Genomic DNA, 12,508 nt, shown 5'->3' on the forward strand with positions numbered 1-12,508 from the left:
CTCAAGTCTCCACAAGCAGAAGACATGCCATTGCAGTCATGTCATAGAGGCTGTGGTCTCCGCTAATGTAGCTCTTGTTGTAATATGGCAGTCACTTCCCTCCAATGAAGGTGCCTCCATGGTACCACTGATACTCTTGCTGCTGGCCCCTCAGCAGCACCTACACTGAGAGCCTACCCGCAGGCCATGCTGAAATGCCGATACTGGCATCCAGATGCTATCCCTAATTAGACAGGTACCCCGGAGGTGGCCAATTAATATTCCACCTGACATCCCGCCATGGTCACTTCTGGGTTTCTGACCTGAGCCTGAATATTACAGTCAGCATGCTGCCAGATTGGCAGACCCAGAAACAGATGTGATGTGCTCTCCGGCCCAACACTGGCAGCTGACGGCAATGATGCACTGGCTGGTCAATTGACAGCCGGTCAGCCAGAAAGGTGTTCGCTCAGAAGGCCAGCACTGTCCTGGCAGTGGGAACAGGGTGGGTTGCTGTGGGTGGGGGTTTTGAAAGGACAGCCAGTAGTGTGCAAGGACCCTGGGGACACCGAAGATATGATTGTGGAATTGAGTGCAGTTGCAGGACTCTCTTCAGTGACAGCCAATCTCTGCTAGCCTGCAGCACAGGCATAACCAACTTCTTGAGGGATTTGAGGTATGGCGGCCAGAGGGCAAGCCTCATCACCAAATGGGGCTGGAAGATGGTACGTGCATGGCACTAGAGGCCAAGGAGACCTGTGCCCAGCAAGGCTGTTTCGGAAAGGTAGGATGGCAGGCAGACCCATAAAGGCAAAGTGCTGCAATGTGTTGGGCACATGGACCAGTGATGTTAGGGAGGAGCACGCACGCATCAGCCATCCAAAATAGAGACTCAGTAATGTGCTCTTGTCTTCGCAGGAGAAGAAAAACAAGGCGCTGGAACACAATCGTACCGGTGGTGGAGTCTCAAATGTAAATGTGCTGAAGCCGATGGAGGAGAACATTCTTGAGTTGGCATGACAGCAAGGGGCGAGATCTGCTGGTTGAGGAGAGGTGGAGTTTTTGAGCAGGTTGAGAGTGAAGGGGATGCACTTTCACGGGGTGGTGGGGGAGAGGGCGGGCATCAGCTGTGAAGGGCTCAGGGGCAGGGGCCAGGGAGAGAAATCATGGGCCCCAGTGCTTCACCTGTTTCTAGGCCCCTTAACTCCACAACCCTATCCCCTTTTACCCTCCCTGTCACATTCTTCAGGCATCCACAATTGGGAACCATAGTCACAGTGGGGTCAAACTGTTTCACATAGCTTTAGAAAAACTTATTGACTTTTGTACTCCATGTATCTATCTATAAAGCCCATTAAAAGGTCAGGTTTCAGTCTGATACACTTTACAACCATGGCTTTGTCAGACAATTGCACACAACTTGGCCCTTCATATTATGCAACCAGGTTCACTTTTTTGTGTTAGGCCCTATGCAATATTCGGACAGTATTATCAAAAAGACTTCAACTTCACAAGCACCACAAATAACAGTCCCATGTATACTCTATTAGCGCATGACTCCTGGTTTCACTTCTAAGTTTAAAATGGCAAAACCTTCCAGTAAGTTAGCACCAATCAATTCACCTGCAATAATGTGTTATTTCTATCCACGCAAGTGGGCTTTGTTAACAAAAATAAATTACCCTTTGCATTGAGTGATTATTATTTTCCCATTTTAAATTGAAACTAACCACACTTACAAATACCCAGCATGGGGCAACTAATAGGAGGGTGAAATACTATAGATGCTGGAAATCTGAAATATAAACAGAAAGTGCTATATATACTCAGCAGGTCAGGCAGCATTTGCAGAGAGAGAAGAGTCAGTGTTTCATTTCAGGTCCATGATCTGCACTAGTTCTGATGAAAGGTCACTGACCTCTCCTTCTCTATGCACAGTTGCTAACAGGTGTGCTGAGCATTTCCAACACTTACCGTTTCTACAGGAGCAAAAATAATCCCTTTTCCCAGCCTCCAAAAAACAATCAGATTCTTGTGAGCCGTTCATTCTCCTTCGGCAAAAGACCCAGCAGCAGCTGCCTGAGATCTGGTTTGGCACATTAAACATGAATTTTTTAAAAATTGAAGGTATGAAGGAAACATAAACAACATACTACACAAAAGAAAAATCAATGTCAAAGCAATAAATTGATAATTTAAAAAGAATGATGAATAAAAATGATCATTCAGAGGTGCCAAGCAGCTGAGCCAACTAATAAAACCTTCTTTGCCTTATTGCTTAAGAAGCAGAGCTAAAGAGACGCAGACTGGACCTCTAGTCCTGTTCAACAGGGATGGAGGACGGGACAAGGGCCAGCTAAGGAGTTGGGTTTAACAAACACTGAGCTTGTGTTCACCTCTGCTGATACACACTATGTGCTGGCCTCAGCGGAGTTTATATGAAAGTGGGGGTCACTTTGTGGGTTGCCTTTCAATCTGCGTTTCCCCCCTCTCCTGGCCTGATGTTTGGATAGGTTTTTAGGGAGGGAGGGAGGAGGAGGGGGGGAGGGTGTGTGTGTGTCCCAACACCGAACAGCCTGCATTTGTGTGTGTGTAGGTGTGTGCGTGCACGTGTGTACATGTGTGTGTGCGTCCAGCTCACTCGCAGATTCAGGGTTCTCACACACTCACTCGCTCTTATACTCACACACACATTCACTCGCTCTCATCCACGTTCACACACTTACACCCTCACACACTCACTTGCTCTCACACACACTCACACCCTCACACTCTTACACACACTCACTTGTGCTCACACACACTCACACACTCTCACACTCACATACACACCTATTTGTTCTCACACATACTCACATGCTCTCACGCACACTCACATGCTGCCACGCACACTCACATGCTACCACACACACTCACATGCTGCCACACACACTCACATGCTCTCACACACACTAACTCACTCTCACACTCACACACACTCACTCGCTCTCTCACACACTTTCTCACAGTCATGCAAACTCAATCGCTTTCACATACACTGACTCGTTCTCACACACTCACGCATACTTGCTCTCACACACTCACACATACTCGCTCTCACACACACTCACACATTCATTCGCTCTCACACACACTCACTCACACTCACACACATTCACTCATGCTCACACATTCACTCATGCTCACACATTCACTTGCTCTCACACACTCACACACACACACAAACTGACTCAATAGTAGCTGTGATTTCTCTCCTGTGACTTTGCAATAAGCCCAATCCGTCAGTTGGAATTAAGCCATGTGGAGATGGTGGCCAACTCAAGGAGGGAAGGGAAGGGCCCTGGGCGGCTGAAGGCCCTTCCCCTCCCGGCTTCTTCTCTAAGTCCTGAAGTTCTCCCCCAGTCAATTTCCTCAGCGATGGCGTGTGGCCCAGGGCCCTGCCCTTCCTGACCTCGAGAACAGTTGCTATAATCAGACAGAACAATCAGGAGAAGGAATGCATTCCTAGGTGGAGCAGAGATCACTGTACGAGTGTGGCCAAGTCAAAAAGAATCTATTCATCATGAACCTCGGGCACAGTTTTACTACTCCAGACATGGTATGACATGGGAATGAGCTTTTGGGAACGAAGGAATAGTTTCCATTTTCTAAAGAAAACCTTGGTGTTGTTAAAGGAGCTAAAATATTTGAATTCAAGCCAGTGTCAGGAAATTGATAAGATTGCTGTGTTCCAAATTATGGAAGGGCAGGAAGAGAAGTATTCAATTCTTTCAAACACTGGAGCAAGCCAAGCATATGAAAACTCTGTCTCTGGACTTGGCTGGGACATTGACCTGTCTCCACATTATGGCCTTGTGGTGGCCTGCAACGTAGGCCAAGATTTTCTGGCCCTAACACTAGTAGGCATCGTTATGGGTGGGACGGGAAAATTTGGAGAGCTGTTGACTTTTAACCGCTCTCCAAATTTCCCTGTCCCACCTTCAACAATGCCCGCCAGTGTCGGGGCCGGAAAATCCCACCCGTAATGGCAGTTCAGGGCAAACTGCACCTTACTATGTTACCTCTACTGTGGAAGTTCTTTTCCATGTTTCCATAAGAATGCCATCAGACTCTGATAATTCATTCACCTCAAAGAGGTCAGGAGGGGAAGGCCCAGGGCTACAGACACCATAGTTGGTATCTCTGCCAGCTTCTCATCCATCTGTGATGAGCAGGGAGGTCTTAGCAAACCTCATGTTGGTGGAAAAACGGCAGGTATCTGCATCTGGGGTCTCTTCTCAGGGTGCTCCTGATGGTGACAGAAACTCCTCTGCCCCTCTGCCAGTGACAGTATCATCTCAGGATTCCATGATGACTGAGGAGTGTTCTGCCAAGTGCCTTGCCAATGTGCAGGACTCTCCCGCACAGTCAGGGACACACAGCCACTGGCAACCAGAGGATGGCCTCCAAGGTCATCCAGGCCACTGTGGCATCTGAGTCAGCATCCTGCCTCTAATGCAGCTGCCAGCGATGGGGGAGCACCAAGACGCAGCACTCGTGAACACTTTAAGAGATCACACTAAACACAGAAAGGCAATCCCGGGTGATATATTTAGTTATGTGACTTGTGTTTTGTTGTTCCACATATCACATGTTCTTCTTGTGCTGTTGATGTCATGAATATTGGAGGCCTGCAACTCAATCCCAAAAAGTAAGTGAGCATGAAGGTTGTTATTTTTTTGAAGAAGTGCAGGCCCAAGAGGGTGTCAGGAGGAGTTCATGGGGTTTGGGCAATGATCTAACTGCAGCTTTTCAAGGATATGGAATGAGTATTTTGGACATTTACTGGAAGCTTCTTTGAATAAGATCTTCCCAAGTCTCCCTGGCCCCCAAAAGCTGCTGCCCTGCTAGCTCCTCAGCATGGCACTGTGGCTGTACAGGCTCATCCTCTCAGTCCGTGTTGGATTCATCCTCAAATATCTGTGGCAGTGTGTCCCAGTCTTCCTCCTCCATCTGATCTCCCCAGGAGAGAACTAGATTGTGCAGGGCACAGCACACAACAAGAATGAGTGACACGCCATCTGGAGTGTATTGAAGGGATCACCCAGACCAGCCCAGGAAAAGGAATCTCATTTTGAGCAGCCCTATTGTCCTCTCAATTACGTCCCTCGTGGAGGCATGGCTTATGCTCTACCCCTCTTCCAGGATGTCTTATAGGTGTCATCAGCCATCTTCTTAGAGGGTATCCTTTATCCCCCACCAGCCAGCCAATCAATTATGTAGGGGTGCTGAAAAGCCTTGGAAACTGGGAGTGCCGGAGAATGGAAGAATCATGGCAACTCCCAGGATACTTTACACAAAGCTGGAGGATCTGCTGCTGGTGATTGCACACCCGCTGGGTGTTGGGCAAGTGGTAGCCTTTACGATTCACAAAGGCCCCCGGCTCTCTTGCAGGCGCTTTGATCGCCACATGAGTGCAATCACTGCAAATCCTCTGCCTGACTATCCTCATCTGTTCTGAAATGTATTCACCTCCTTGAAGAGTGCAGCCCTGACAAGCTTTATGCACTGGTGTGCTGCAGACTGTGACACACCGCACAGATCCCCTACAGCACCCTGGAATGAACCTGTGGCATAAAAATTCAGGGCAATCACTCAGCGAAATAGGTATAGGGTGCCCCCCAACACATTTGGATGCAATCTCAGGGCCAATTATTTTGCAGATGGAGGTTACTGTCTCCCTTGAGAGGCGGATTCTTCTCTTGCACGTTACCTCCATCATGCCCCGACACTTAGATCCCACTTGGTATACTCTGCCAGCAGGATAATGGCGCCTCTGCTGACCCCTTCTCCTTAGCAAGGCTCGCTGGCCTCAACCCCTTCAGGGTGTATTGCTTGCTCCTGCGGGCAGACCCATCGATGCTGTCTCTGGTCAGCTGGCCTTCTCTCCCTTCTGCTCTCGCCTCCACCTGATATAACAATCTCCATTTTTAAGCAATTGGATTGCTGAGGTACAGACTCACTGATGTTGTGGCCAGTCTATAAGTGGCTCTTTAAGGAGGGAAGCCTCCTTACCCCCCAAAAATTTGAAGAAAATGGTTCAGAAAACAATCCAGAAAATCAAAACTTTAGCAATAAATGTTAGCTCCTACCTCTGCATTCCTTGCTTCTTCTATTGCCTTATATCCTGCCCTGGATTAAGATAGTGCTCATTGCGGGATCCCTGCCTGCCCATGCAGCCAATGCACCAACCCTAACCCTAACTGACTGTAAAAGCACACGGGTTGCTTAAAATTGGAGTGCATTGCCCCTTTAATTGACGTTGGGCAGGCTGCCGATGTGACCTGGTGACATTGGGACACCCTCCTGATATCGTCACCATCAATTTTACGGCGTGTTGGGAATATGGTGCCCCCCGCTCCCCCCCATGCCATAAAATCCAGCTCCTGGAATGGAGGTCGCCATCAGGATCGTGGCCCACCCAGGGAAATTCAGCCCAGTGAAACCCCCTCCAACCTTTATAGAATCTCAGCAGCGAGCGGCTAATATTATCTTGCTGCCTTACAGCATTGTCATGTGAGAAGGAGTTTTCCACACAATATTTTTGATCTTTAATGGATTAGGCCCAGTTATTCACTAACGTTGTTTATGTGGAATAATATAGCATTTCTGACGTGCTGTGCAAATACAGGTAACTGAAGTGTGATTAAATGTAACTAAGTGGCGTCGACTGTACCAGTGAATCGGGGAGCTGCAACCATTTATGTGTACAGTCTATGATTAGTTTTTATTTCCAACTGCAATGATCTACTGGGGAGGCAGTTGCACTCCTGTGTCACCACAATGTGATCATGCAGAAAGTGTGATGGGGCAGAATTTCCCGCCTGTCGGGCGGGCGGTGTGGGAGCGGGCGCAGGCGCGGGCGCAGACCCGATCGGCACCCCTAATCGGGTCCATGCCGTCATTTTACGTGGACGGACCAATTAAGGCCCACCCAGCAGGATGCACACCCGGAAGCGCTGAGCGCTCCCTGTGCGGGTGGGGTGAGGGTTGCCTGAGTCGGGAGAGGTGCCTCAGGGAGATTAGTTTTAAGTCCAGAAAGTTTAATAAAGTGGCGAGAAAATTTTTATGACATGTCCCCTCATGTGAAACTGTCACATGAGCTGGGACATGTGCATTAATTTCAATCAAAATTTTTGTCAAAATTTAGAATCATTCATGAGACCTCATCCCGCCCATGGATGAGGTTCCATGAAAAATGCGAAGGCCGCCTGGGCTCTTCGCCTGCCACCAACCTTAAGGTTGGATGGGCAGCTCCATTAATTATTTTAATTGAGAGTTAAATTGCCTTAATAGGCCTTTGACAGTTCGGCGGGCACCCAGCCTACTCGGGTGCACACCTGCCAAACTGAAAGTCTGAATGACACGCGGTGACATCAGGACGCACGCCCGATGTCACCATGCGTCATTTTACACCTCGGCAAGCGGGCCCCGCCCCCGCACGCCGAGCCAAAGATTTAGCCCATGGAGACATGTTTCGATCACATTAACAGATCACCATGTTTGCAAGCAAAGTAAATATTTTTCATGAAAGCCATATAGGTTTTAAAAAGTTATGTTAAAAAAAATCATCAGGAATATGTTAAAAGAAACTTTAAAATTATTGTGGGAGTGTATAAGGTTCAGTTAAGATTTGGTACAAGATGATTTAAAATGAGATTAGCTTATGAGGTTCTCCCAAATGTCAGCGTCTGCAGCAATAATCCATTAGCTGATGGTGAAACAGCCTTTTCACATCCTCAAGTTTTGGCTCTTATATCTGCCCAAATTTTCCACAGTTGAAACATTATAAACTTAAATCAAAGCTATGCACAGAAACTCAGATTGTTTCTGAATATATTTAGCATTTTAAGTTTAAAGCAAATTACTGCTGCCCACAAAATATTAACCAACCTATGCTGCATGCTGTCTATGGCCTTAATTTCCTTTCTATAGAAAAATAAAGACTTGCATTTATAAAGCACCTTTCACGATCTCAGGATGTACCAAGGTTTTTACAACCAGTGCAGTCCTTGTGAAGTGTAGTCACTGATTTAATGTCAGAAACACAACTGCTAATTTGCCCTCAGCAAGATTCCACATACAGTAATGTAATATTGTCCAGATAATTGGTTTGTTTAGTGATGTCGATTGAAGGATAAACACTGGCCAGGAGAACAGGAATAACTCCCCTGTTCTTCTTCAAAATAATGGTAGGGGATTCTTTACATCCACCTAAGAGGGCAGCCAGAGCCAAAGGACATCGTCTCGAAGAGTGTAGTACTTCCACACTACTGCACTGGAGTGTCAGCCTGGAATTTTGTGCTCAAGTCTCTGGAGTGAGACTTGAGCCCACAACCTTTTGACTCAGGGGCAATAGTTGTACCAACTGAGCCATGGTTGACACTTATGTCAGTAATGTTTGAGGTTGTGCTTCCTATGCCCCAGAGCAAATCATTAAGAACGGAAATGGATCCAGCACTGGCTCAGGGTGCACCACTTCCAACCTTTCTCCGTTCAAACAATATCCATTTACCCTAACTCTCTTTGTTTACTGTCTCCCAATGAAGACTCTATCCAGTATGCTATATCTATTTTTGTACCCATAGAACTGAGCTTTCTAACAAGTCTCTTGTTCACTATCTTAGCAAACACCTTCTGAAGATCGACTACATTCTCTTTAGTTATCAAATCAGTCAAAAGTGCTTAGTAAATTTGACAACATGCTTTTAACAAATGGCGTTGGGCCTGGTAATCCTTGGCAACTGATCGTCAGGGAAACAGAGCAAGTGGCACCAACAATATTATTGACACTGAGAAATAATGGGCAGGATTTTACCTACCACTGTGGTGGGTTGGGAGGTGGTGCGGGGCAGGTCAAATAGTGGGGACCAGCGTTGGAACTACATTTTCCCAGTGGGTGGAGTGGGGTGAGGGGAGGGGGGTGGTTTCAAGGTGGATCAGCTGCCTGCTCTATGGAGGCAGGCAGCTGATTTGCATACTTAAAAGGCTCTATCAGGGACTATTTTACAGGGCCACTGACATTTTGCTGATGGCAGAGCAATGCCCAGCTGCATGGGCAAGCTGGCAGCTGCATGGAGGCGGCCTCCCCATGGCAGCCAGGGTCAAATCGAGCCAGAGGCTTCATGGTTCAAAAAGGGAGCCATGGGCAAGGAAGGCAGTCCTCACAATGCCAACAATTCCCTTGGAGGGGTTTCCCTCCGATCCTCAGCTCCCTGAATTTTTCAATTTTTATTAATTTACCTCTCAGATGTCTTGTGGTAAAGTGAGGTACCCTGTCTCCTTAAGAAAATGCAAGGGTACTTATCATGTGACAGCACTGACGAATCACTGTACAGCATGGGCAACTGGGAACTGCAAGTCTAGTTCTGGAGGTTTCTGAGTGAGCGCGTATGACCTGGTGCTCTGCCCTATGTCTCAATAAACCATCACTGTTTATTCTTACATCAGTCTCTCCCCATTATTGATTGCAAGCAGCAACTGAAGAGAACATAGGAAGGTGTGCAGTTAGAGTTTGGTTGGCCAACGAACTCATTTACCCAAGACATAAAAGTGGCGACGAGGATAAAAAACAAAAGAAAATAAATTTCAAGACGGGTGAGCAAAGCATTAGAAAGAGCATCTGTAATTACCTTGTAGAACAGGCAACAGCCGGCAATCAGAGCAGAAAGCTGTGCTGAAGTTTAAAAATTTTTTAAAGCCCTACAGAATCACGATTGTGGGGACCCTGCCAAAACCCGAGAAGAGCGCGAAACCCAGCAGAGAAAAGCTACCAGCTGCAGAGACAGAGTTTAAAAAATACAGTGACTGCTCTTAAAGTGCTAATACATTTAAAAGGGTAAATAATGAAAAATGGCTATGGACAGAAAATTATAAGAGACCCCAGAGAGACGGCGACTCTGCAGTAAGCCAAACACCTAAATTCGTCATTACCTGGAAAACCTATTGGAAGCGCAGTCCCCTTGGCAGTCGTTCATGATGCCGCAGTCCGGGCGTGTCGATCCATTCAACCCCATTTGAGATGACTGGTCTCAGTATGTCGAACACCTGGCGTTCTTTTTTACCACTAACGGCATTGCCGGGGAGGAAGAGAAGAAGAGGGCGATTGTTTTGGTCTCATGCGGGAGCAAAACATAAGGGCTGATCTGTAGCCTTACGTCATCTAGTGCCCCAGACTCAAAGACTTTCGACAAGTTAATAAAAATTGTACAGAGCCACCTGAGACCAAAGCCCTCACTTACTCTGCAGTGCTTCAAGTTCAGTTCAAGGAACAGGCTTCCAGAGGAGACAATAGCCGACTATGTGGCTGTTTTAAAGGCATTAACTGAGCATTGAGAATTCGGAACGTCCATTAATGATATGTTGAGAGACCGGCTGATATGTGGGATTGGAAATGATATTATACAAAGGCGTTTGCTGGCCAAACCTAGTCTAGACTTCAGTAAGGCATTAGAATTAGCTACCGCAATGGAGAGTGCTGTTAGAAATTCGGAAGCTATAAGAGATGCACAAAATGGCATCTTCCATCTAGTCAAGTGGGACAATCTGGCAACAAAAGGCACGAAAACTTCGGACTCCGTGGAAAGGCGGGAAACGCTCTCTAGCTCCAGACCATTGAAAAACAACGGCACTGCAGTGAAAACCCACAAAATGAATGAGAGAAATACATCCAGGCCTCCAGTGAGCAAACAACAACTCAAACAAATTGAGTGCTTTTTCTGTCACCGCTATGGCCACATAATGCGGCACTGCAGAGAAAGGCTAAAATAACACTCTAAAGGCAGAAGGAAAAATCGTGCAGTATGCCTCATGGAAGAGCCAGAAGAAATAGAATCAGACATCCATTCATTATATAACCTCAAAGTGGGTGTAACTGAGCCAATCCAAGTAGTCATTACAGTTAACGGACAACCCATTAAGGTGGAAGTTGTTACAGGAGCGTCGATATCCATCATTGGAGAGCATACGTTCAGATATCTGAGTAAAGGAACCCATCCTTTGAAGTTAGAAGTTTTGGACACAAAGCTGAGGACATACACAGGCGAAGAAATAAATATAAAAGGGGTATGTCAAGTCAAGGTGCAGTATGAGGAACAGCCTGCAAAATTACCCCTATTTGTAATGTCAGGCAGGGGACTGAGTGTCCTCAGAAGGAACTGGCTGGGAGAGATAAATCTTGAGGGTCCACTAATTTCCCAATTCGAAACTAGAAGTGTTGCTGCAAAAAAAAATGAGTATGCAAAGACCCAACGGGGGAAGCCCGTAGAAGTGTTAGACAGGGACAGAGTTCAAGCTGAAGTCAGCATCCTTAGGAAGGAAATGGAAAATCTATTAAAGGACTTTTTTTGTGCGCAATAAAATTCAATCAGCTCCCAATTTGTGCCACGAAAACGATATGAAGAAAAAAAGGAAGAGTTAAGCTTGTCTCTGGCTGAGTTAACGAATGAATTAGCTGAAAAGGGGCAATGATATACGATTCTCCAGGAAACTATTAATGAGAATAGAAAAGTGTTGGAAGAGCTGAAGCAGCAGCTGCATAAAAACCCTGAAGTTTTAAAACTAGAAGGCCCTAAATTCTCAGAAGAGCTGTCAGAAAACCTAACTACTGAGCTCATTCACATTCAGCTCACACCTGAGTGTAGTCCAGTCAACAGCAAAATTAAAGAGAAGACAGAGATATGAGTCAGTGCTACCAAGAGAAGGACATGCCGGAAGAAAAAGAGAAATTACTGATAGTCCTCAGAAAGAAAAACAAAAAGAATTCTTTTCCCCTTTTCCACTTTCTCCTCACAAATCATGTAGCTCATCGCTTTGTTGCTTTGTGCTTGTTGCCCTTTATCTGTTTCAGCTTGGAGGGGAGAGGCAGCAGGAGTGAATGTGGCTGCACCCGGAAGATGATGAACTCACCCACTGATGGACATAGTGGGTAACTGCCCCTGAAAAGGAGGTCTCGGAAACACCAGCCGAGGTTGTTGGACTATGACACTCAACCTGTCAAAGAAGGGCCTCCTGAGAGACTTGACCTGTAAATAGTTATTGTGTAAATAGTTCATGTGTTTTAAGCTTGTTAGCTGTACTTTTAAGTAAAGGGGGAGGGATGTGGTAAAGTGAGGAACCCTGTCCCTTTAAGAGAATGCAAGTGTACCGATCATGTGACAGCACTGATGAATCACTGTACAGCATGGGCAGCTGGGAACTACAAGTCTAGTTCTGGAGGTTTCTGAGTGAGCGCTTTGATCTGGTGCTCTGCCCTATGTCTCAATGAACCATCACTGTTTATTCTTACATCAGTCTCTCCCTGTTATTGATTGTAAGCAGCAACTGAAGAGGACATAGGGAGGTGTGCAATTAGAGTTCGGTTGGCCAACGAACTCATTTACCCAAGACATAAAAGGTCTCCTGCCTGCCTCAGCAGCACCCAGCTCCCCTGATGCTACCACTGAGGCTTCAGAACTGCTGACCGTCTGATGGGGCTGGCAGCAAGGAGAGC

The sequence above is a fragment of the Cetorhinus maximus genome, chromosome 16 (genome assembly GCF_964194155.1).
Source record: "Cetorhinus maximus chromosome 16, sCetMax3.hap1.1, whole genome shotgun sequence".
Taxonomy (NCBI): Eukaryota; Metazoa; Chordata; class Chondrichthyes; order Lamniformes; family Cetorhinidae; genus Cetorhinus; species Cetorhinus maximus.